This window comes from Ixodes scapularis, unplaced genomic scaffold, assembly GCF_016920785.2.
Source record: "Ixodes scapularis isolate PalLabHiFi unplaced genomic scaffold, ASM1692078v2 PGA_scaffold3__209_contigs__length_174095766, whole genome shotgun sequence".
In the NCBI taxonomy this organism is placed as follows: domain Eukaryota; kingdom Metazoa; phylum Arthropoda; class Arachnida; order Ixodida; family Ixodidae; genus Ixodes; species Ixodes scapularis.
Genome location: NW_024609868.1, coordinates 144745709 through 144772397, shown reverse-complemented (window position 1 = coordinate 144772397; position 26689 = coordinate 144745709). Strand labels below are relative to the sequence as shown.

The following is a 26689-nucleotide window of genomic DNA, read 5'->3' as shown; positions in this document are numbered from 1 at the left end:
CATTGGCATTTCAGTTACATGTTCAAAGACTCCCAGATGGTCTAACTTGGCCGTAATTTGTTTATTGCAGCGAGCAAAGCACCCTTCGTTTGTCCAGCACTTAAAAGGAATATTTTTATATTTCTAGGAATATCTGCTCCAAAAAACACTTTTTCTGCTCCAAAAGCCACTTTTTCTGCTCCAAAACACTGTCTTGGCTGCTCCGAAGGCGACTTTTGCTGCTCCAAAACACTGTTTCGGCTGCTCCGAAAGGTGCTCCGAAACGGCTTAGGCCAATCGCATCACTGTACTAGCATCTCTGAATTGCATTAGAGAGTGAATCCCCCAGAGCCAACGTTACTAGAGCAACTCAGTCGGGAAACTGCCTTAGGAGCCTACTTTGAAAAATTGGCTATGATCCGTACTTGAGAACCGAACTAGACAAGATTGTATTGCTGCCATTTCTCTCGTAGCGCCCACTCTGGGAACTGCATGGTTGCACGTACCAGATCAGCGGAGTTGCACAAGGGCCGGTGGCGCCATCTCGCTGTGCCATCTCGAAGTAGCTATATAAAGCAACTTTGATATTTTGACTCGCCGCTAAGAGGCGGCACTGTAATCGTATCTAGTTGAAGACGTATAAAAGTGCTCTTCGCTCATCAAAAAAAAAAAAAAAAAAAAGTTTTTCTTTGAGGACCTTCCATCGATGTTACGAGATAACCCCAAAGAGTTTTGGAAATTCATATTCTCCCAAAACAATGATCGGTCTGTCTACCTGATGGATGAAAATGGAAGTCCTGTCTGTGAAGCTAACGTTTCGAGTGCAGTGAATGAGTATTTTTCGTCTGTTTTTACTGTTGAAACAGAAAATAACTTTCCCCTGTTATGTCATTTGGATTTAGAGCCTATGACACCTATTGAAATTTCCCCTGCTGGAATTTCAAAGCTCATCGAAAGACTTAAACCCACTTCTTCTTGTGGGCGAGGTTATAGACCAACACGCGTCCCTGACGTCACACAGCTGCGGTGGCGCTGTCGACGGCACTGCGCTTGCGCAGACCCTTCAGTTCACTCGAATTCGGTTTCTGCGCATGCGCAGTGCCCACACCTGGTGTGGGCAAACGCGGGTTTGTTTGTAAACAGCGTGTCGGTCTATATCTGCTCAAAAATGTTTGCTAACACAAAAGTTATTTTAAGCTCGTACCTCCACTTACTATTTGCGCAATCATTGTCCCAATCACGTCTTCCGGCAGATTGGAAATTAGGCAGAGTTGTTACCGTTTTTAAAGCTGCCATTCACTCCTTGGTTTCGAACTATCGCCAAATATCATTAACCTGCATAGCATCAAAACCTTTAGAACATGTTTTATTCTTGCACATTGCATCGCATCTGGAATTTAGCAATATATTTTATAACCATCAACATGGATTTCGGAAAGGGTACTCCTGTGAGACATAACTTCTGGAATTCACCCATGATCATCATATTAACCTTCAAGCATGCATCCAGACTGATGCCGTATTTCTGGATTTTGCAAAAGCATTTGACAGGGTTCCTCACAATTGTCTCATCGCCAAACTCTCATGCCTTAATATTGACTCACTGGTTCTGTCTTGGATTCAAGAATTCCTTTCTTCACGCTCGCAATTTACATCCGTTAACAATCGTGAATCTAACACAGAACGAGTGACATCAGGAGTTCTCCAGGGATCAGTGCTTGGAGCTTTACTTTTTTTAATATTCATTAATGATCTCCCTGTATTTGTCGTTTCTACCATTCGGCTTTTTGCCGACGACTGTATACTATACTATACAAATTGTTAATCAGAATGACCACTATGTGCTACAAAGCGATTTAAACAAAGTTAGCACATGGTATAATAACTGGCTTATGTCACTGAATAAATCAAAATGTAAATTAAATTGCTTTACTCGAAAATAATCATTATCAGTATTCTCATACTCAATAGGAAGCGGTCTGATAGAGGCTGTAGACTCATATAAATATCTCAGTGTAACAATGACAGCTAACCTTACCTGGTCTGACCACATTAAAAACATTAAAGCTAAAGCATCCTGAACTGTGGGTTACATTAGACGCAACCTAAAAGCCTCTCCCTCGCATGTAAAGAATGTGGCATGTAACACATACATAAGGTCAAAATTAGAATATGCAGCATCGGTTTGAAACCCTCATCAGATCTACCTTATCAACAATCTGGAATCAGTTCAGAACCGGGCAGCAAGATTTACCTTGTTCGAGTATGACCGCACCACCAGCGTATCTGCTCTAAAGAATCAACTGAACCTCCCACCATTACAAGTCCACCGTAAAATTGCACCCCTTTCAGCCCTTCACAAAATTAACTATTATCATCCTACGCCTCGCGACGCCCTACTGCGTTCTCTCCTCCGATCATCGACCCGACGAGGGAATTCTCGAACAATCGCCCGTTTATCTGGTAGCACGAACGCATTCAACCACTGTTTCTTTCCCCAGACAATTGTCGACTGGAACAACTTGCCTGATGCCATAGTAACAATTGAAAACTCTGAAGCATTCAGAAGTGAATTATTGAGATTATTTGATTAAACAGCGAGGTTTATTCTTGAAATGTGTTTATTGTGCCTAATGTTTTTTTGTTGTGCTTTTATGGGAACTCGTGTTAATGCGTGTATATTTATTTTACCTTGTTCAGGTAATTATTGTATGAAACTTATCCACGCAGGCCCCCACCCCCTTATGTAATGCTCTCATGAGGGCTTTTAAGGGTATATGAATAAGTAAATAAATAAAAAAGTTTGGTCTTGGTGGACGCACGCGGTCCGGGTTTCAAGGGTTAGTTGCCCAATTGAGTGTTCTAATAACGTTGCCCAGAGCTAACCATTAAGACGAGAAATATGTCGGCGGACACTGTTTTACAAATTTTACCACATAATCCAGCACTTAGGAACACATTGTTTCCATCTCCCCTTTCATTTTTTTTCCAAGACGAGACATTACCTGCAACAATCAGGCCTTCTTCGTGTCCACTGTGCAAACTCTTTGATACCCTTAACAATAACAGAAGGAAACGCTTTGCCCGACCACATAGTCACTGCTAACAATATTTGGAATCAATGGTTCTAACAATACCACTCAAGTGATAAGATGTCCCTTGTTAATTTTTGTATGTATAACTTTTGCTAAAGGGTGATAATGCCTCAGACTAAAAAAAATTCAGGAAAAAAGTTTTTTTCTTAAAAAAGATTATGTTTATGTTTATTAACTTCAAAAGAGTGGTTTCAGAAACTTTTATTCATAAACATGCAAGATTTATCTCACAATAAATTATTTTCGACATATCCGAGTGAATGGGAAACAAGTTTTTTGCGCATTTTATTTAGCACGGCTTAAGGCTTGTTTAACAATCCCAGAACATCTCACCACTTTCGTTGTAAGTGCTATTTATTCTAGGTTTAGCCCGTAGAAGTTTTCCAAGTTTAAAAGTATCAATGGCCAGGAGAAGCCTATACATCCAAACAAAAAATCCAGAAAATTTGGTGAGAGCAATCTTATTGGTTGAGACCCGAAACAGGGTTTATCATTGGTCCTGTCCGGTGAAGTGATATTCTGTTATCTTTGGTAACACCCTTTCACAGTATGTTCCACTTCAGATCCTATTCCTGCTTTGCTGCTCTTCCTTAGTATGTTTGCCTCTTAGTTCTTGCCAGTTAATCTGTCAAGGAATGCCTGCTACAAAAGTTAGCTCACCTGCAAGTGACACAAACTGGTAGCTATTGCCTGGGGAACAACAAAGCCTCAAAGGAAGGTGCTAAAAATGCTCCAGGGGAATTTTGCCTACCTCAAAGTCATATAAAAGAAAGAAACCTAAAGTTGAAACTCCAAATGAATTTTTCTCAGTTTCACTTTTTGGCAGGAAATATGGTATGAGGAAATGTATCATTTGACATATTGAAAGGGTGAAGATTTCATTCAGGGTGGTCTGGACTGAAATTTCTGATGGACACGTTAAGGTACTTATAATCTGAAAAAGCTAAATTCATGACGAAACTGAATACTTTAAAACACAGAAATTTGTTAAAATCGCTTGCTTTTTTGTGTGTTATTGTTTTTCTCTGGAATTCCATTTTCTACAATTAATGTCTACCTTAACTTGCACTATGGGTATTTTTCTTCACATTAAACCAAACATTTTGTGGGATGCATTTTTTTTAAATACATTTCCTAATAAAGTGACTTTTTTCTGGAGTTTGTTAAGCATAGTATGGGGGGGGGGTTGTAGAACTGGCCTATAAGACTTAAACTTTAGATGTCATCAAGCCTAATGGGGTTCAATTCACCCTGAAAGTTTAAATAAATTTGAGAGAATGGTTCAAAAGTTGACCTTCCTAGGCCATGTCTCCCCTTACTTTTTTATCTGTGTATACTATTCTTGAGTTTATGAGTTGTAAGGAGACCGAAGAAGACGAGGAGTGCAGTACGAGAAGAAGAGAAGGAAGAAGATATAAAATCTAAAAGATGGTGACCATTCTTTTATAATGTGGCTCCCGAGTTTTAATGTTTTGGAACACTACAAAACGGCACAGCCGACTGGATTGCAGTAAGTTCAAGGGGTGACCTTCGAAGTTGAAAGCGGCGACAGGGGAGTTATACATTCCATGAAATGTCAGCTGCATGAAGAGCCTATGGCGTTACCGCTAGCGGTAAGCACCAGCACCTTCATTCAATATCTAGTTGACAAGCCAGGCCGAAGCCTTGAACATGTTTTAGAAAAAGTCAAGGTCAAGATAAACATGAAACTGTCAGATTATTAGAAGTTCATCTTGGAAACTACTTGACCGAAGCCAACAAACCTGCACTCTGAAGATGCAGGCCTTCTACTTGCAAGGATGCTTGGATTACAACAGATGGTCCATCAATTCAAACTACTTCAGACAATTGCTTTCACATTGCAAGCGGCGAACAAACCACGTTTTAAGATGGTGAAGCCCGACATCTTTGATGGAGCTTTTAGCAACCCAGAATGCTGGATTAATTTCTATGAGCATGCTTGTGGGCCTAACAACTGGCAGACAGTTCACGACAAAGTTAAGAAGAACTTGTGTCTCTCTCTTGATGGCATGGCCAAAAAGTACTACGAGCTGTGCGTGCTTTTGCATGAGTATGAGTCATGGCAGGAATGACAAGACAATTTTCTTTCCTCTTTTGGTCAGAAGCTACAAGCATGGCAACGAGCAATAGCCTAGAAGTACAAAGAGGGGACTGCAATGCCATACATTTTTAGAAGAGGATACTTGTGCAGCTTGCAGATTCAAAGCTACCAGATTCTTCACTGGTTCCTTTAATCATTCATGGGATGACGAAGGACCAGTTGTGTGCATACATCTTGGCATAACTGCCAAGATGTATGCAACAACTGTCTGAATTAGCCAACACACACAAGCAGCGGAAAGTTTTTTTAACTGCTCAGTTCCACTGAAGCCCAGCGTGCCGACACACAAAAGCACTGGAAGCTCTGTCACCAGGTCCACTGGACCATTTGAATGAAGTACTGCCCCCAATGATTGGATACAAAAGTAGACCACTCCCAACACCGTCAACGTGGCCCAAGAGGGCAACGTCAAAGAGGCCAGGGGGAAGATTGCAATGCAAAAAACTAATAAAAGAGGGTTTCGGTATCTGACCAATGACGCCAAGGGAGAGTGTTTCTTTGAACAATCATAACCTTTATATCTTGGTCAATGTAAATAGAAACAAGCTTCAAGCTTTAGTCGACAGTCGAGCAACTGTCGCTGTAATTAACGTGGACCATGTCAAGGATGCCAACATATCTGATGAACACATTGAGTTGAAGGGCTACGATGGTGAAAAGCTGGTGCATTGAAAATGGGCAGAAATTATCATCTATCAAAAAAACCACGCCAAAGTCAATGCACTGATGAGGCAGAATGTTGCCTATTGGTATTGGTATTTGGTATTTATTGCATGCCCAAAACACTGTGAAGGCTATCAACTCCTGTTGCCTTGACCACTCATTGAGCAGCTTTGTTTGAACATCTACTGGACTGGAGAGGTCAGCATTGACAAAGCACAAGTCTTCAGAGATGCACAGCCGACTCCAGAAAGAGCTCTCCGAAAACACAAATCAGCAAAGGACGTCACACAGATGTACCGGGAACTCGAATGTCTTGGAGATTTTCCAGAAATGACTACAGCAATCGAGGTACCTTTTAAGCTAAGGGTCATAATGGTTGTCATGAGGAAACCCTACAACATGTCAAGAGGGAGGAAGGTGTGGCCAAAGTCGGAGCTGCAGAAGATGCTAGACGCGAAAAAAAAAACCCATCTACTTCAAGTTTCACATCACCAATTACTGTTGTTCCGAAAGAGGATGGGTCGTTTCATCTGTACACGGATTACAGGATTATCAGCTAACAAACATCTATTTTCGTCTCCTATGCCACGAATTGAAGCCATCATCGACGAGACTGGTGGCTGTAAGATGTTTTCGCGCATCGACTTATGCAAAGGCTTCTGGCAAGTCTCATTACAGGAAGAATACAAGTACACACCTTTGTGACTCCATTCGACATATACGAGTGCAGCCGGCTGTAGTTCGCGTGGAAAGATTCTCCAGTCTTGTTTCAGCAAATGATCAATTGGGTCTTGAAGCACTTCATAGGAGTGTTCTCCAGTGTACATTGACGACGTTATCGTCTGCCTGAGGACCGCCGAAGAAGACATCGAACAGCTCACAAGTGTTCTTAAAGCTTTGACTGCGTATTTAAAAATTTATGCTAAGGAAAGCGAGTCAAGGTCATCTTCCTGAATCGTACGCTTGATGGCTTCACAAAGACGACGAAGCAAGAATCCGTCGATTGGATATCCATGTTTGTGAGGCCATATAACGTTCATTCTCTGCGAGGTTTCCTCGGCTTGGCTGGTCGATTTCGGGCGTTCATAAAGGGCTATTTTAGAGAAAAGAAATGCCTCATGGGGCTCGCGAAGATAGAAAGACCATTTGAATGGACTAACCAGTGCAAGATTGCATACCAATATCTGATCACTGGTGTTTCCAGTGATCCTGTGCTGACCCTGCCAGGTATCAAATTACCATTTAAACTGAATACCGACGCCTCGCACTATGTAACAGGAGCTGTGCTGTATCATAGACACCACTCTACCCCTGAATCAACAAATCAAGGTTATCGGATACTACTCTTTCACCTTCTCGGAAACACAGATCAACTACACACCCACTGAGAAAAAAGCACTGGCTTTGTTGATGGCGATTTAATATTTTCATACTTACCTCAATGAAAAGAATTTCAATGTTTACACGGACCATCAAGTGCTGACCTACCTTCTTGGTTTGATGGAAGCAAAAGTGAAGCTGGCGAGATGGATAAACAAACTGCGACAGTTTGAGTTTTACGTAAACCATCGTCCTGGAAGCATTCTGGCTGACGCAAATGCATTGTCCCGGCTGGCTGTAGACCTCCCATTCGAGGAGACTAATCTTCAAAAGGTATCTGAAGGAACAGAAGATTTCCAATTCGAAGACGCCAAATACACCATTCCTGGCACACTCGTCCATAAAGTGCTGCAGCTGTATCAAGATACTGGAGATGCAGGCAATACGTTGTGGTTTTTGGTGCACTTACAACAAACTGGTACAAAAGTTCAGATGGAACCACATGAAGGAGGACATCTGGAAGTATGTTACAACTTGCTACCAATGCCAACTCCATCAAGCCGAGTACCGTCCGCGAACTAACGAAATGGTTCTTCCAAAACACCCCGGAAAACCCTTCAAGACTGTTCATCTGGATTTCGCCGATATAAAAAAGAGCCCACGCATTCAGAAAACTCAAGCACATTTGATCTGCATCGACCAGGGCACACGAAGGGTCGCCGTCCGTCCTGGAAAGGAAGATGCAAATAGTGTAATACGTCTTTTGGAGTGGGATGTATTAAAAATGGGAGGACCGTCATTTTTGACAACGGACCTACCTGCCTTTGTAAGCGAACGCCTCTGGGACTGGGGTCTACAGCGCCGAATCACTTTGCAATGGTCATCTTCATACCATCCAGCAGCTAATGGCATGGCAGAGAGGGTCATCCAAGACCTCCAACAACACGCAATGATGTATCCAACCTTCAAAGGCGTATGGAAACGTTGCCTCACGGCAGAATTGGCTCATCACAACGTTCGCGTACTGCCGCTCCTGGGTGCAATACTATGCTGTCTTTGAAGACGCTCCTAAATTGCCAGGGGACCAGCAGCTGGGAATTTCGGAGAAACTGGAGCTGAGGGAATGAAGGAAAATAGCAGACAAAAGGTTCAAGTATCGAGGCAGCATGAAGAAAAACTTCAGGGCTCGCCACGGCAGCCGGATACCCAACGTGCAGCTGAATGACTTGGTCTTAGTTCGTAAAGACCTCCTAGGGACAAACTCCAACCTCCTTGGCCCTTTCGCGTTGTCAAGATGTCCAGCCAGCAAGGCATTTTGAAGACCATTGGATATCGAAATAGTGATGCCAACTCAAGTTTGCCACAATTGGCAATATTTTACTTTATCATCCCAGGAGGTATGAGTCTCAAAGTGTGGAAATGTAGGGAGACCGAAGAAGACAAGGACTGAAGTATGAGAAGAAGGGAAGGAAGTGGATATAAAATAAAACCAAAAGATGGTGACCATTCTTTATAATGTAGCTCCTGAGTTCTTATGTCTTAGAACACTACCTACATGACTTTTCTTGTTCTTGAGTGTAATGGTCACTTATTTGCTATCGCAAATATCAGCAGCCTATCCCTTGTGTAATGCCCAGTTGCAGTGATGTGATTGCTGCGCCAATTACGCCAAACTGCGCCAAGGGACTAACCCTGCTACATCCTGCTATATTTCGCCAAAATAAAAGTAATCTGCGCCAAAGGACCAATTTTGGTGGCTTTTCGAAACCGAAACTAAACTGAGTACCATAATTGAGCATGCAGGAGTGAAGTAAATTCGGAAGACCAAATGAAGGAGTCATGTCAAGCCTAGCTGGTTGTCACAAGACTGAGCGTTTATTCGTCGTCGTCGTCGTTTTGCCTTATTTTTCGGCGCGGCCGATCTTGATACATCGGTGGTTTAGGGTAAAAGAAGAAAACAAAACAACTTCGGTCAGCCGCGTGAACCGCAGCGCGTGCAGCGTCATTCGCTCCCCAACACACAAAGTGTTGTGTGTTAGGGAGCGAATGACGCTGCATGCGCTGCGGTTCACGCGGCTGACTTTTTTTTTCAAAGATAAACGCGGGCATGTGTGGATGCTTCGACAGTAGCGTACCGGGTACCAGGCCAGCCATGCAGTCATACTGTGAAACGAAAGCACGTTTTTGCGCGGTGGGAGGAGTTACTTTGTGAGCTGAAGCACTCGCTCCTCAAAAGAACGGCTGATGGAAAACTATATTTTGTGTCTGCCTGCCAGTCACCGTGGTGGCGCAACGTCGGGCGTTGCCATCCGCACGTCGCTGCACATGTGGCGCTTTCTAAACTGAAATTTAAGGACTGCCGCATGTTCGCGGCGTGTTCACCGAAATTCCTGTGCATTTTTAAATCTTACGCTACTACAAAAATCCCTCTTTTACTCAGTTTGCTCTGTCGAAGTAATGATTATTTAGGTTTCTCTTGGTAGGTTTTTTTTCGAGAGGGACCCTGATACGTAAAAAATCTCCCACGGAAGAAAGTGGGTGGAGAGAAGTGATCTAAAGCAAAGAAGGCAATGTATGCACGCTGAACTCACAGAGCGTGCCTGTTTGTCTCGAGTTCAGTCGTTGCACAAAGCGCTCCAAAAGCTTTTTGACCCTTACTCGCGATGTCTTGCATCGATGCGCTCAGGTTCTCTTTTTTTGTGTGTGTTTAGTACGTACCTTGTTTGCCTGCCTATCAAGCACGTGCCGCTGGACGTTTTTGTTGTATCCTGGACAGTTGCATCTTGCATACAGTTTTGGGAACCAGTTGGCACTGAAGCGGAGTAGCATGGTTTCGGTCGAACAGCTATCTCCGCTCACGCGACGAAGCACGTGCAACTGCAAGCTTGCCGAAGTTGCCCTCAGGTGCATGCGAATATGATTGTACAAGAGAAGCACCTGCTGGGACGCTTGCAATTCATTGTTTTACGTTTGCTTACTTTTGACGAAAATCTGGCTCGTCGGGAACCAGTGAAACGGCGGCAAGCGGTTTTTCGGAATCGCTCGGCAACGCCTACAGCATTGTACACTTATGGGATGTCTCAATGTCTCTTTGGAGACATTGAAAGTTGACATTCATTTCTAGCCGAAGGCAAAGCGAGGCTTGGAGCAGCCTTTCAGAAAGTTTCAAAAAGCGAAAAGAAAAGCACGCGCTAAGACTCGTAATGAACGTTTGTCTTGTGTACAATTTCGCATTGCTCTGCAGTAGTTACGCGTTTCATCAGTCGGAGACTGCTTCCTTTCATTATATTATATAACTAGTCAACCTACTGCTGTGATATTTACTTGTAAGCTGATCATTTTCAAATAAATTTTATTATGTGCAGTTTGGTTCTTATTTATCTTCAGCAGTTACATATGTGTGTATAATTTACCTGAAGCACTGCAAAATCTGTCATGTCATTGGCATTTCAGTTACACGTTGAGACTCCCAGGTGGTCTAGCTTGACCATAGTTTGCTTATTGCGGCGAGCAAAGTGCCCTTCGTTTGTCCAGCACTTAAAACAAATATTTTTTTCTAAGAATACCTGCTCCAAAAGTCACCTCTGCTGCTCCAAAACACTGTTTTGGCTGCTCCAAAAGCCACTTTTGCTGCTCCAAAACACTCTCTTGGCTGCTGCAAAGGCCACTTTTGCTGCTCCAAAACACTGTTTTGGCTGCTCCGAAAGGTGCTCCAAAACGGGTTAGGCCAATCGCATCACCGCAGTTGTGAAACCTTCAAGGTAATAGTGAAAAAAAGATATTATGTAAGGCCTGTTTACACATAGAACCACAGCTCTACATTAGGGCTATTAGTCAAGACCTGGGAATACAGTGTAGACCGCATATAACGTAAAACGCGGGAGTCGCGAAAATCTGCACTATAAGCGGTACCGCGTTATAACGAAAACATCAATTTTTCAGGCCAAAATACATGCCATGAGACAACTTACCTTAAAAAAAAAAAAATTTATTTTATGTTAGTCGAAGAGGAGTCTTTATTTCACCAGACTAGTACACTTCTCTTTTAAGTGTGTCAATTTTGAAAGAAATGAGCGACTTTTGCCTGGCGCAGCCTTTTAACGGCGTCGCTGGTTGCGGACGGACGTTGCAAGCGTTAGGATTGCTAACCCTAATCACTTTTTTCCGGTGATGAAGACGCGTGAAAATTAGCATCCTTTATACGGTACGCGCCAGTAATACCTTCAACTTTAGCACAGGCGTGAAATGCTCCAGATAAGAAATCCGGGCGATGTTCAAAAACACAAATGCTTAGAAAGCACCACTGTAGTCGAAGTAAACAAACACAACGACACGGGCGTTTCTGCCGTCTTGAGAGTGCCGCCACGACATTGCCGCACGAGTAGGTGGATCTCCCCTTCTAGTACGTGCTGGGTTATCATAGCGGCACACAACGAAAATTCACAGTCAAGGATAGTGCTTTTGCGTGGAACGATCGCAACCGACGCCATGTTTGCGGATAGAAGCCGGCCCGCGACTGACATGCAACGCGCTCTAACAGTTCTCCCCAACCTGCAATTGGTCTGTCGTTGCGGTTGTTTCCAACGCACGCACGTGAGCGACACGTGCGTGCGTCCCTTTGTCGGTATGGCAACTGAAGCCTCTCTCTTCGCTTCTTGGAGCCACGACTTCGAGCAACCTCTTTGCCCCGCGAGTGCCGCTTGCGGCTAGCCAGGCTAGCGCCATTATCTAGTGTCGCACAGGGAAGCGTGCTGGCTGCGCAGGGCAATCGGCGCGCTGTTCCAGAAACCGCACTATAACCAGTATTTCCCTTCGCGCCTGCATTTTAAGTGGTATGTAATTACATGGAGTTCTATGGGAGGCGAACCGGTGGTTTAAAAAAGTCTCGTTATACCCGGTCCTGCACTATAAGTGGTTACGTTATAAGTAGTCTGTACTGTAATGCTGATCTTGTTTATGCAGTCTTACATTTGTCCTACACCAGTGATACAGTGGTGAATTAGTGCTAAATTAGGTTCATCAGCTCTGTGCTGTACATGTGTACCAGCCTCTAAAAAAAATTTTTTTTGTTCATGTTAAATTTGTTTTTTACCTGCGTGTCCCTCCTACATTTTCTTTTTTGAAGGTCCCTTTTAAGTTAAAGGGACACTGACAGCCCCCAAAATTTTTTTTTATTTTTTGCCAGGCACTTCATTATGGTGTCGGAGGACTACCCAATTAATATTTTGCAACAGAGTAGCGTATTTGTTTAATATAGCCAAAAGACGCAACTGCTCGAAATCGAAACCGAAACCCGACGGAGGTCGGAGAAGTGGAGAGAAGAGAGTGAGTGGCGGAAGTCACGTGGCTACACCCGACCGTGCGTTTTTGTTTTTGTTTTCTCCTCTCCATAGCAGACGACACGACATGCGGTGTGCTATGCGGCGTGCGGGAACTGCTCGCCGTGCGATTCTTTTGCAGTTATGTTTGTTCCGCTCGTTGTTTTGTACTCCAAGATGAGTTGTTTTGTACATTGAGGAGTTGGAGGATGAGTAGTAGGTGCCCGTGGTGAATTTCCATGATCGGCTCCAAAAAGAATACACCCAAGATGTTGCGTGAAGAGCTGGCTCACATGTCCTGCATCCGAAAAAAAGTGGCATTGTGCGACAGAGTTTCCGAAAGATCAACGGGATCGGGACCAATGGCTGGCTGCAATTCCTGTAGAACATATACGGGCACCTCGGAAAGCGGACGCTACCTGATTTATATGCTCCTCGTATTTTGTGGAAAGTGATTACATTGAGTTCGCAGGTGTCAAAACGGAAATCCCATACCATTTAATTAAGCGAAGTATCGTCCACAACTTTTGTTTGTTTCTTCAGTGATGATTGTAAAAAAAAAAGAAAAAGATATGTAAACATCGGAAAATGTTAAAAAAAAAAAAATAGAGCTACACGAGGGATCGATCCCAGACCTAACGCGTGTGAACCGGACGTCTTTCCCACTGAGCTACTGGCACATCTCACTTCTGGTGGATCTCTTTTCTTAGTAATAATTCAGCCGGTAAACTGTAAGTTGGAAAGTTTGCTGTCGATTTTTCTCTAGCAAAAGCACTCCCGGGTCGAAGTCGGGAAGCACCACGCTTTGGGGACATTCGCACGTAGTAAAGAAATCGTACGCGTGCATATTCAACTCGAAGTAGACACGTCGTGCTTGACGTTTGCGCGAGCGATGTCTTCAGCCACGAGAAGGGAGCGACGGCTCGGCGACGTCTTCGTGCAAATCTGCTTGGTGGCCGGGCGTGTCGTACGGGATGAATACCAATTCTTTTGATCAGTCCCAAATTTCTCTTTTAACGGTAGACAGAATTCGCCGGTACCGCAAACGACAGTTCTGAAATAGAGGTCCCATGCCCGTCGTCCGCTGCCATCGCCGTCCCCGCGAGTCCCACGATACGCGAAACGACGAACGCACAGAATGCTTCCGGTTGTCTGTGGAACTTTTTTTATCAATCAACGTATTTACAGCTTTTTAGAAGCCACAAAAAATGGGTTTCATATTTTTTTTCTATTTTTAATATTGAGTGTGTGCCTTCAGTGACCCACGACTTTGATTAAATTTGGTGGTCGCATCGATACCTTAGAAAACGGCCCGTGACCGCGGAAAGGAGAGTGAGCGAGACTCGAACCGGCCAGTTCTTGATCGGCGGTTTTTGGGCGGAAAGAAACCGAATTTTGAGCCGCAAATTCTGTTCTGGGTAGTTGAGCTCTCATATGTCACGTACAACTAAAAACCTTGGCGAGCATAAATACCCTGTCAGTGTCCCTTTAAAAAATAAAAAAAAGTGTGCGAGGAAAGGCGGTCACTCTTTGCAGAGAAGCACTGGTATATGCGTGGTAAGACGCGATTACACGACTGGGGCTTCTACTTTTTTGTGGCTTGTACGTTTTGAGTTTCCTTTGCCCAAAGAATGTTTTCCACTCTTTTCGTGCCAGACAAGAACACACTTTCCCAAGGCAATTGATGCCCCTACATTCTTTATTTTTTGTAGGGACAGCAGGTTTGGTGACGCAGAACACTCTAAACCAATCTCTGATAAGACTCAGGTCTTAGTGTAAAGAAATATTTTCTCCCAAATTGGCACTCCTTTTCTGAGAGAGTAATTTTTTTCCTGCCAAACATTCCATAATGCACTTTGTAGAATTACTCACTTATTCCCTTCGCTCTGCGATAACTCACGCTTGAGAGCCCCCTCGACAAAAATATAGATCCGGACCCACGGATATCCGCGCCTGTAGCCCATGACATCTGCATCCAATTCACAATCCGCCAAATCTAATTTATTTTTATCCGCACCTGCCAGTTCACTGGGCATAACCGTGGGTAGTTCTTGGGCATTTGGCGCATCCGCAGTGCTTTACTCATGAAACTTCAGTACCCCCCCCTCCCCCTTGGAAGTTTAGACCGTATGCAGTGGAACATTCATTATACAACATTTATGGGAACGCGCGAAAGTGTCAAATAATGAACCCGGAGTCGTATTACCCAAAACGACAATAATTACAGCACTTTGAGAAACCTGCGCTAAATTATAGTAAAATGCAGGACGTTGAATAAACTGGAAATGCATAATCAAGGTTCCACTCGATATGCAGTTTTATGGGCAATTTCATTTTGCCTATTACTGGTGCGATGACTTACACCAGAACATGCACCCATACTGTAAGTGGAAAGTAGCGTATTATTACACAGCGTACTGTGCTAATTAATATTGGGAGGGGTGAGTGGGGACGTAAATTATTTTTGGCTGTGCTACTGTACCTCTTTACAAGATCTAGTGTGCCTTGTGTGGACTTTCAGAAAATGGGTCTATTGATGCAGCAATGCAATTGGAACCGTTCAATATTTTTTGGTGTTATAGGGACTGGATCTGTTTATGTTATGCCTCTGTGGTTGCAGCCTGTAGAAGGGGTGGATGCAAGCTGAGTGATATAGCCCTCAATATGATAGAGATTCAAGTTTTAGGGCTGTAGGCTGTGGAATAAGCATTGCCAAAAAACCTCAAACGAGGAAAATGACTTTAGCGTTGACAAGGAGGCTGTCATGTTACTAACATGCTGCGCAATGATACGTAAGGTGGAGCAAGCTGCGTGGCTCGGACAACCTGAAATTGTGCAATGTCTCTTAAGAGTGAGCTCCTGTGATTAATTTCAACCAGACGAGACATATATATGTACCTAGCAGAGCTTGCATTCAAATTTGCCACTTGACAGAGGCACGTGATTGTTTATGTCGTTTGCACGGAAATTGACTGAATATCATATTCAATCTTGGTTCGTACATAACATGCTTAACTGCATGAAGCAAGTGATAGATGTAAGGGACATACTTTAAACCTACTTTAGGTGGACAACATCTCTGTACAGCATCTGCTCTCTTCCCCATATTACAACTAATGCACAGAGTATATAGAATGTGCACTAAAGCACAGGTTACATTGATATTCTTGACAGGCATTAGATACCCAGAGGTTTGATTTTTTTTCTTTGGTGTTCTGCGTGCAGGCAATTAATTGTGTGTTTTTTTTTTTTTTTTTCTAGAAGCCGTGGTCGCAAGGCACCCATGACATTGAAGTCTTCCAAACAAGGCACTATGAAGGCATGACTTGTAGCGGCACTGGAGCAAGCGACACGGTCCGGGTGAGCCGCAAGTGTAACTGTTACACTGTAAACAGGAAATATAGACATGTGTCCGACAAAGCACAGACTCATAAAACTTTCATGTAGCAATAATAGTTTAATTTAACTAAACAGTGCATCAACAGAGCCTGACCCAAGAATGGGGAATGGACTTCTCCCAAAACCGACGCGCCCCATCGCGGCAAAATACCACGCAGTGCACTCTGGGAACTAGTTGGCCACTCAGTTTCGGTTTCGACTGAGCAGCTTCATCTCATGCTATCACGCCGCGACCGAACGCGCTGCTTACGTTTTCGATTATCTGACTTTTCACGAATGTACAATACTCTAAGCATTCTCGAGCGATATAAAAGGAAAATCGGGGCACTTTCCTTGGTTCCCGAAACACCGGATATTGTGCGTGCGTATACGAACGTAGTAAGTCGTAGCTTAGTCACCTCACCCGACGAGTGCATCTTTGAGCTCAATGTCAGTAATCCCGTCTAGTACCAGTGAACTGCAACTGAAACTTGTTCGTCTGGAGCCTTACACGCATTTTGTTTGCCAAACGTCCGCTTCTTGTTACTTCATTGGGCGAAAAGCAAGCCGCATCCTCATGGGGCATCAAAGTTGAGGCCAGCGTTTACGCATGAACTTTTAAGGAAACGCCATAAATTCAACCTCACTACTGCACAAACGTTACTATGATGTCTTCCTCGTGTCATCATATATCTCCCACTAGAATTTTATGCTGATAGAAGATTAACTTTCCGCAAACACTGAGATCGGCTATCTACGACGGAGGCCCTAACAAGCGTCCACTACTCCTCGCTAAGCCTTTTTGGACGAGTTTTTACTGACGCCCGAGATCTATGCCGGGAACGGTGTGTCTGAAATTATCTCCGCATACTCAGGCAAAAAGAAAGCAAACACATAACAAATATTATGGCCATTAGCAACCATCAAATGCGCTTTGAATTCTTTCCAGCACTTGTCTGAAGAATGTCGCACCGTGCGCCGGACGGGCATGAACCTCAATGCGGTGCGCATGGGGGTTCATGCCCGTCTGACGCACTTCCGGCGAACGGTGCGACATTCTTCACACAAGTGCTCGACTTTTGCATTCTTATGCGCGAATTTGCCTATATGATTGCAGGATAACTTTATGCGCATACGCGATGTTGAATATTAGAGGAATGCAAGCGGGTGGATACTTCACTTCGTGCAGTGCTGCGGGTCAGTAAAGATAAGAGATATAAGAAGTGTGTTAAAATTGAGCTTTTCAAAGGCACCTCCGAGTTTTGACCTCGCGTACTCAGGCACATTAAGAAAAACAGTAATTGCAAAAAGAAATATTTCGTCTATGGACGCACGAAGCAAACAAACTTCCTGATCAACAACACTAATGTAAAGGCGCGAGCTCGATATATGCATACTTATTGTTTGCTACAGCTTGTTGATTCGTACACAAGCAAGATCCCCGAGCACCCGAGCTTCGCAGCGTCGAGACTCCCGGCACTGGCTCGTCCACATACCTCGATTGGAACGCTAACAGGAAGGCTCAAGTACAAAAATACAACAAGTATGTGTTAAGACTAGCAATACATCTCGGGCTTGTGCGAAAGCTTCGAGGTCTGACCATTTAGGTTAGTTTAGAGACCACAAATGACGCACTCGGGACCAGAAAACAATCTCTTGTCGACGTGTCGATCGAAACCGAAACCGTGCACCCGCCTCCCTGGCCAACTAGTTCCCAGAGTGCAACGCGCGCCGTGTTGCATGCAGGGCTTTATGGAAGTTGTCTATTGGGGAACCGGCCAATGTGTAGAGTCTAACAGAAACAAGGAAGGCGATAAAAACAAATGGGGCAACATGTTAAGATAGGACAATAATGTCGTGCCTATTTTTTGTTTTCAATTAAGATTTTATAGGAGCTAGCAAAATATGTCTTTGCAATGGAATAGACCTACTTTTACAAAAAGACCTACAATGTTTTTGTTAAAATAAATTGCGTCTGAGGAGGTGGAAATATGATTTTCCCAATTGCGCATTAACATATCTTCGAGCTCCACAGGGTAATAAAACTTCCCGAAACGTAAATATTTTTATGCATGCTCAGAAGTTTTTTTAAATATAGAAAAAGTCAAACAATTTTTTTGTGAGAATTCAAAGATATTGTCATCCTCAATTTTTTTTTTTCATTTTCGTTATTGAACACTTAGAAACATGTAATTCAGAATCCACCACCAAGACCTGTTGTATTCTATTGTCTTAAAATAAAGAAATAACGGTTTTGCCGAGTCTGTTGCAGTCAATTTCTGTTGGAGGTGCTGTGTCTCAACAACTAGTGGTTACTCGAGCACCGTATCCACAGTGGCCATAGTTGGTCGCATTATCTCCCAGGCACCACAAAGCATCATACAAAAAAATGTTTTTTTATTTATATTTTTTTTTTATCTGTGATGTGTCTGGTAGTGCCTATGGAAACTGAACTTTGTGGTGCATCAGTCCTCGGGGTGCTGTGCTTGGTTGGTTGCTCTCAACTGTGCTAATTTCTCGAAGTAGTATTTTAGTGCATGTAGGGAGTTGACAAAATGATTCAAATAATTTATCTAGAAGTCACTATACTCCGTTTGTAAGTGCAATGGATTGTAGCGGCCGTTGCCAGCTGTCTCGGGCAACTTAGCGCATCAAGTGACAACGCATCACAGCGCCTCTCTCCGAGGTCACTACATTGAGTTGACTTGTGTGGCCTGTAGCATGGTCTGTGTTGTATTGTAAGGTATAACGAACATATGAACAGGAAACATTATGAATTTTATGCCCCAATTGATGGCGGGCATGGCGAGGGTAAAACAATAGCAGGCTGTGTCTAAAAAGAAAATGATAAATGGACGAAGAAGCAGAAAGCTAGGCAGTGTCATTGGAGCAACATCATGCCTTCGCGCAAGTGGTGACTCTGGTATTTGTAATACCGTTGCACACTGGCTGATGTTTACACCACACAACTGAAGGCTGAACTCTCTTAACACCATGGTATTGGGTCATTTCAGATGAAACTGAGTAGTAGGTAAATGGTTGACATTTTTTTATTTGCTTGATATTTTATATGTCATTCCCTAAATTATAGTTTACACCAGTTCATATTTACGAACTGTAGCGCCACTGGCGCCGCGCATGCGCGATGGAGTGTGGGCGAGAAGCTCGCCGTCGCCCATAAACAAACCATTGGAATGCGATGTTGTCGTTGTCGGTGTGAGTCCCCCTGCCCTTTTTGGCGTTCGAATTGGTGATTCTACGTCGTTTTTGCGATGCCTGACTACTTGAGCGGCCTCAGGGAGATTACCGAGGCTCGTTACACCGCAAAACTTCGCGTGAATAATGTGGCATGCGGCGATTCATTCCGCGTGGACGCCGCAGAATGTACGCTAAAGCCTGATTCGCATGATGAGATTTCGCTTGCAATTTTCAGTCGCGAAGTCACTCGGGCTGCAACAGCGTGAACCGTAGCTGAGATGGTCGACGCCGATACTGAAAATCGCAAGCAGAATCGGACCAAGTGAATTAGGCATAACAAGTTGGTGATGGCCACTGGTAACAATGATGAACATCTTTTTGTATCTACTGTTTACATGAAGCCTGCTTACCAAGTTTCAAATTTAAGTCTTTTGAGGGCTGCACTTACTTCTTATCGCAAGTACGGCATCAACATTTGATGTTCGGGCCGGTGTCTTCTAAAAGAGCAGACAAGCAGAATTGTCTGAGACAGCATACGATAGTTCGAATGATCAGGCGGCCGTTTGAACTTGAAGACGCACTGAACATAGTCATTATACAATGGTCGGTACAACATGACGGTTTTTTGGCATTCATGTGGGAACAAAAGAATAAATTGATGACCACCAGTATTCGTGAATTCAACCCGAAGTGCTTCCCGCCCAAGCAGATGTGGTCCGACGGCATCTGGTTTTCCCTTTTCACGGCACATATCCACGTTCTCGGACGAACCGAGCACATGAAAACTAACCTTCAAACCTTTCTAGACTCTTTTAGTACAGCCCCAGTCGTGATGTTTTGACGAGAAAGCGGGTTTTTGTCAGGTTCCTTTCAAAACAACGCAGGAATACACGTCTCGCACGGGGACTTCCGCCTACAGCCCCAGACCGGAATTGTGCCCGAAGCGCCACCACCGCACTGTGACGTAACAGAGATGAGTTTGTGTATGAAGGAATACAAAAAACACTTTTGGATAAAAAACTAAATTTCTAGACACAAAAAGGTGTAGATTATGAAAAGCTAGGTTGTCACTTGCATTCACGAGCATGACTGATGTGATCAAGTTTGATGTGAATACCTTAAGTAATAGTTTTAGGCAATTATAGGCTAGAGTACCCAAAAGCCTTGCGGAGGCAAAAATAGCGTCGTCACCAGTGCGCATGTGCCAAGCCTAGACCTTGTCTGGATTGGCGCATTACGACGATGCCATTTCTTTGAAACGCACAAATTTGGACACATTCTAAAACTTGCAATTAGAAGTTCATTATTTTTGAGAAACAATGTCTGGGTTAGGCAAAAGAGGCCTTGAGAACATACGTTCATCATTCATGCTCCTTTTTTTTTCATACTTTATATTGAATACAAAATATTTGCATATAACGAGCAGATTTAAAAATCCTCTTGACTAGAATATCTGCAACAAATTTCTTGTTCAGATGCCGCAGTTTATAAATATGAGGTACGTATTAAAATAAGGACTTAGGAGAGTACAAGTGAAATCTCGGCAGCAACCTGCAGGGTTTCTATTTAAGTATCGTACAGTAGTGGAAGGCTTGTAAAAACTATAACAATATTAAATTCAAAACTATTCAACAGAAAAAAATATTCACTTTAAATTCGTTTTGAACTCAAAATCCACTATACGTCAAACTCGTTTACATCAAACTCGCAAGAAAACGTCTGCCAGTTCCATATAGCGGGTTATTCAATTAGAAGTATTAATGAATTTGACTCTCAAAAATCCACTTTCTGCTGAAATATTACACAATGAAATAGTCTTGCATCTTCTGCTGCTTTTTCTTCATTGCATCCACAATAACAATATTTTTCTACGCTATCGATGGACTCCGAAATTGAGGCCGCTGCCTTCTATATTCGCACATTAGGGCCGAACTATGCCGAGAGCACGGAGCACGTCCGAGCAGTAGCACCTGCAGAGCTTCCGTTTCGCTTTGCAAGTTGGCTTTCCCCTAAGGCAGGCAGCTGCGTTGGGGGAAAGCCAGCTAGCAGAGCAAGCTGGCTTTTTTTTTTCCGGGCGGCCGCCTCAACCTTCTCGGAAGAAAAGGCAGTATTCTCTTTTGTGGACGGAGTGGGAAGAGGAACCATGGGGCGCCCTCCCCCTGCTCCCTGCGCAAAAGAGATTTTTTTTTTTTTGTTCCGGGCGGTCGACCAACACCTCCCAGAAGAGAAGGCCGTAGCGCTCCTCCCGTGACGTCGCAAATGAAGGCCATCGGGGGCGCACGTCGAAGTGAAGGCAACGCGCGTGGGTCGATTGTTGTAACGCGGTTTTAGTCACATAAGCGTGATTTGTTAGCTAAAATGAAAGCTGCCCATAACAATGGGTCTAGAAAACATTGTATTTCACGGGCAAAGCATTACATCGCTAAATAATCGGTACAAAATGGCACGAAGTATGCGTATAAGACGCCTATACAAAGTGATTGTTTTAAGTTGAAAACATTGAGTCACGCAATTGTTGTAGGAATGCATAATTTATACAGAAACGCTTCAACAAAATTGTGAGACACGCAGTGAGTGGACACAGCAAAACAGATCAGTTAAAGATCAGGTGGACATAGTCAACGTGGACACAGCTAGAGAAGGGTCACTTACAATCATGTAAACAAAATATAACTTCTTTTGTATACAATAATACTATTGCCGTAATACAGTTAAGGTCCTGGTATAAATGCGGTAAAGGCAATAAAATGACATTAGTATCAGCAAACACGAAACCACAAAAAATGCATTTTGTATGATCGCACAAACTTGTCATTCACCTTCCAGTGAAAACTAGAATGTTACAACGCATATTTACAAATGTCGACGCCACTGTACACGGATAGCGACAAAGAACAAAATTCCACTCCATCACAAAATTTTAAAAGAAAGACTGCAGCACTTACTTGCGTCCCACATGACCAAGAAAGCCCGTAAATCAGTTGTTTCTCACCTGTCGATCGTATCCATATGTCCCACAATATCTGGCACGAAAACATTTGAAGACAAGCTCCAAGAAGTCCCTCTTAGTCGAGATCTCGAGAGGTCTATCGATAATCAACCAGTGTCATTGTTGGCTAGTTTCCACACACGTCACTCAAACAGTAGCAGGACTTGTTCCGCGAATCCACTTAAATGCCGTAGTATCAAGCGAACACAAAAACTACCCGAGACTGCGGTGACGACAGAAAAACGTCGGGAACAAGGATCAAAAGAACCTCACACGAGAGCAGCGGAGCAGTGTGGGAGGCTTAACGTTGTCGGCCCATCTCTTGCTCGTGTGCGCTCCCCGCGGCGATGACTTGATTTTTTTCCATTCTCTTCCCTTCTGAAAGTCCCAGCGTTCCTTTTCAGACAGTCTGCAGCTCGCACACAACATACATTTACCAGAATCGGAGCCGTTGGAGGGAAGATGAAAATGTCTCACCGAACTGGTTCATTCGAAAGTTGTGGGGAGCTGCGGGACTGCACATAGTCCCGCGGTTATAGGGGTAATCATGAATATAAAATTGGTACTTTCAACCTTGGTAGCACATTATATATTACATTTATATTATATATATATAATAAATTGTACAAGACAGCACTTTTAAGACATATTAATGTCGGATAAACGCGCACAAACCCCACCGTGCCGCTTGACAAGAAAAATGTTTTTCACGACGATGTGATATTTTTTTTTTATGTAGTTGCACCATGGCCTTCCTTCTCCGACATTGTGATGTAACCACTCGGAGCGCTACGGCCTTCTTTCTTAGAGGTGTTAAGTCAATGCGTCCGCCCACAAAAAAGAAGCCAGCGTGCTCTTCAAGCTGGCTTTCCCCCAATGCGGCCGCAAACATTGGGGGAAAGCAAGCTTGCAGAGCAAAACGGCACTCTTGGCAGTTCGATGTATCGGTAGTGGCTGCTATTTTTGTTCAATGTAACCGTAATTGTTGATATATATTATCGCTGTAACATTACTGTGCACAAAAGTTTTTCAATATAAGAAATAATTCCAAGTAAACGGGTTCAATATAGTCGGGTTTGACTGTACACACATACCTACAAAACATAGTTCCTGAATAATGTGCAAACATTTCTCTTGATGTGACAACGGGTTTAGGTCAACTAGGGTCAGGACAAAGCAGCTTCGGCCTTCGACAGCACAGTTCATGGTGTTTTCGAACAACCTATTGCCAGGCAAGACTAACGAAAGATGTGTCTAGCCCTATACTCTTGCTCCTAACCAGGGTCCTGGTTGCTGGAAATCGGGGCAAGCAATCTTTCCAACTTTAAACATTTACTGTGTTTAGATGGCAGGAGCTGCTGAGGGTGACGTCATTCTTGTAGGATCTAATGCCAACGGCATGTGCTCATGAGAAAAATGCATATAGGCACATCCGGTTACCAAATAGCACCGTAGTGCAGTCAATGGCACGGGCTTGTACCGGAGGACGCTCTTCCACATATTCCCAACAGAACAGAAGCAAGTGTGTGAAACAAAATGATCAGATCTCATCACTTTCAACAAAGCACACATGAAGGAATGCTAGGTAATGTTATTCCCTGAAGTTTGACTGTCATTGCTCCTTGAAAGAGTATTACATATCCGTCCTTTGCTTACTGTTAATGTGTACTTGCCAAATAGGATTCCCTGTTCACTTGTTTATTTTTCACTTGAAATAAATTTACATATTTTTGTTGGCTCCTGCCATGAATTAGGGTGTGTTTCTGTAGCCCCCCCCCCCCCCCAAACAGAGGAGGCCAGCTGCATGACAAGAAATTGAATAGGCCAACAGGCAACCTGCAATCCACTGGTTAGGGGAACATGAGCGACACTAAATAAGCTATGCTCCAGAGTAACAACACTTAGGCCATCTTATGGATTCAAATTATTGTATTCAAATTATTTGGAGCTTTACTTAGAATTTCAAGGACAGCTTTCCGTCGTCCAGAAATGTTGAAGCGGTTCATGGCAGAGCGGTCTCACTCAATCTTCTGGCGGTGCCACAAGACAATCGGGGAGTGGAGTCCCTAAAGGCGCATTCACACTTCCAAAATCTGGTGGTCGCGCGACTGCTTTTTTGTCGCAAAAGCGAGCGGTTTCAACTCCAAACCAGTCGCTTTTGCGATCATCACCGTCTCTCGGTGACCAAAATGCAGTCACGCAACCACTGCGTCTTGCAAGTATGAACAGACCTTGAGCGTGGCCTCTAGTGAGAGTCATTGGGCTAACCATCTTTGCCAAGTTTTTTCTATGGACACCATACCAGCTTGGCTGTCAACCCAATGCCATTGCCGGCCACTGGCATCCTGCCGGTGCCACACTGTCAATTCGGCGGCCGACCGAAAGCCGCCCTCGGCCAATGGCGTTCTGCTGGTACCACAATCTCAGGTTGGTGACCAACCCAAAACCGCCCTCGGCCACTGGTGTTCTGCCGGTGCCAGGATCCCAGGTCGGTGGCCGACCCAAAGCCACCCTCGGCCACTGGCGTCCTGCCGGTGCCACGATATCATCTCGGTGGCCGACCCAAAGCCGCCATCGGCCATTGGGGTCCTGCTGGTGCCAGGATTTCAGGTAGGTGGCCGACCCAAATCCGCCCTCGGCCACTGGTGTCTTGCCAGTGCCACGATATCATCTCGGTGGCCGACCCAAATCCGCCCTCGGCCACTGGTGTTTTGCCAGTGCCATCGATATCATCTCGGTGGCCGACCCAAAACCGCCCTCGGCCACTGGTGTTTTGCCAGTGCCATCGATATCATCTCGGTGGCCGACCCAAATCCGCCCTCGGCCACTGGTGTTTTGCCAGTGCCATCGATATCATCTCGGTGGCCGACCCAAATCCGCCCTCGGCCACTGGTGTTCTGCCGGTGCCACGATATCATCTCGGTGGCCGACCCAAATCCGCCCTTGGCAGCTGGTGTTTTGCCGGTGCCACGATATCATCTTGGTGGCCGACCCAAATCCACCCTCGGCCACTGGTGTTCTGCCGGTGCCACGATTTCAGGTTGGTGGCCGACCCAAATCCGCCCTCGGCCACTGGTGTTCTGCCAATGCCACCATGCCAGCTCGGTGGCCGACCCAATACCGCCCTTGGCCCTTAGTCTTCTGCCGGTGCCCGGCCATTGGTGCCCAGCCGATGCTTGAGCCAGGGGTGCTCGGCCATGGGGCCCGGCCCTCCCAAAGCCCGGGCAGGTGGGCCTTTCTTATGCCGAGGGACCATAACGAGGTCGGCACCGACCTCTTTGGCCGGGCAATGGCCGATGAAAATAGGCTCGGCCATGGGGATATGGCCATCCTTCGGCCGGGCTCCCCGTGCTACTTGGGACGGGTGCACACTTATTCCCTTGTTCGAATTCAATACGAGCAGCTGTCACCATTGCTGAGAAACCCTCAGCACCGGCATTAGGTTCCAAGTTGTTATAGCATTTTTGAACTTCTGCATTGGAAATGACGCTATAACATTGGTAAAATGTTTGCTCCAAAAGTGAGAATGTCTGCCCCAAAACCAGTTTTTGCTAGCTACAAGAGCTCCAAATCACCATTTTCAGTTCCACCATTGCAGTTACCACTTGCTTTAACTTAATTTATTCTAACCGTGCTGTTTGTTTTACCTTTTCAGATCGAGCATCGCTCAAGGCAGGCGTTTTCTGTGACCTAATAAAGATACAACAGGGTTGATTTTGCATTTTACTTGTCATTTTATTGGCAGTTCTCCTTGAAGTTAACTTGCAGTGATTCTATGGCAGTCGAAAGTATGTAATAGTTTCTCTGGCAACGCTGCAATCTGGTTAGCCTATCCTATCAGCTCAGCAGTGATCACAATCACACCTTCCATCAAATATGTTCCATCAAACACCACCACAATACGTTCCATCAGAGACCACCACAATACGTTCCATCAAAGACCACCACAGTATGTTCCATCAAAGACCACCACATACGTAATTTGGGACGTTCCATCAGTGGCAGTCAGACGTCATCTGATGGACCATCAGGGCACGTTCCACCAAGGCTGCTGACTGGCAGTCAGTGTCCCAATTTACTTACCTTGATGGAATTTTCATTAGGGGTGTATAGCGTTTGAAGGTTTGAAGTGTCTTGAATGACAATTATTTGCTTGTTTAGGAGGACCACCTGCTCCATCCACGAGTGCCTCTTTCCTGCAAGGGGGGGGGGGGATATGGCATCTCACATCTTCAGCCGGCAGGAAAACACTGATGCCAGTGATAAGTTACACCACCTGCCCTCTGTCTGCAGTCTGCCGGTGCCGCCACTGCTGCAAATAACGTACGAAGAGAAGAACGAGAGATCTGATGACAACCTGGGTACAGTACGTCGACAATTTAAATGTGTACTCACAAAAGGAAACTTTTTAACCTTCAGTTTGCAACCCTTTGCCTTTGTGTTACAACCAACTGCCTTAAAAGTGGCTCTCTTTCAATTCTACGATATATCAGGAAAGTGATTAATGAGTGTGCTACTCCAAATGAGGACAGAACGACGCGAGATTTTACTTGACTCGTGCCCGCACCTAGGTCTCTCTACAGCGTTTTCTTGTATTTCGCTTTATCACGTCATCTCATTGATCGAA

The 26689-nt window shown here is 44.4% G+C and overlaps 1 long non-coding RNA gene across 7 annotated transcripts in view; it reads left to right on the top strand.

Moving 5' to 3' along the window:
• Positions 1-24696, top strand: part of LOC120850036 — a 75019-nt gene extending 50323 nt beyond the window's left edge. For 6 of the 7 annotated variants that reach the window (XR_006078130.1, XR_006078131.1, XR_005718053.3 and 3 more), the window contains one exon: positions 15759-15998. This is a non-coding gene — a long non-coding RNA (uncharacterized LOC120850036). Of the gene's footprint in view, positions 1-15758; positions 15999-24489 lie in introns of those variants that run through there. The other variant, XR_005718055.3, reaches the window with a different exon arrangement.
• The last annotated feature ends 1993 nt before the right edge of the window (positions 24697-26689 follow it).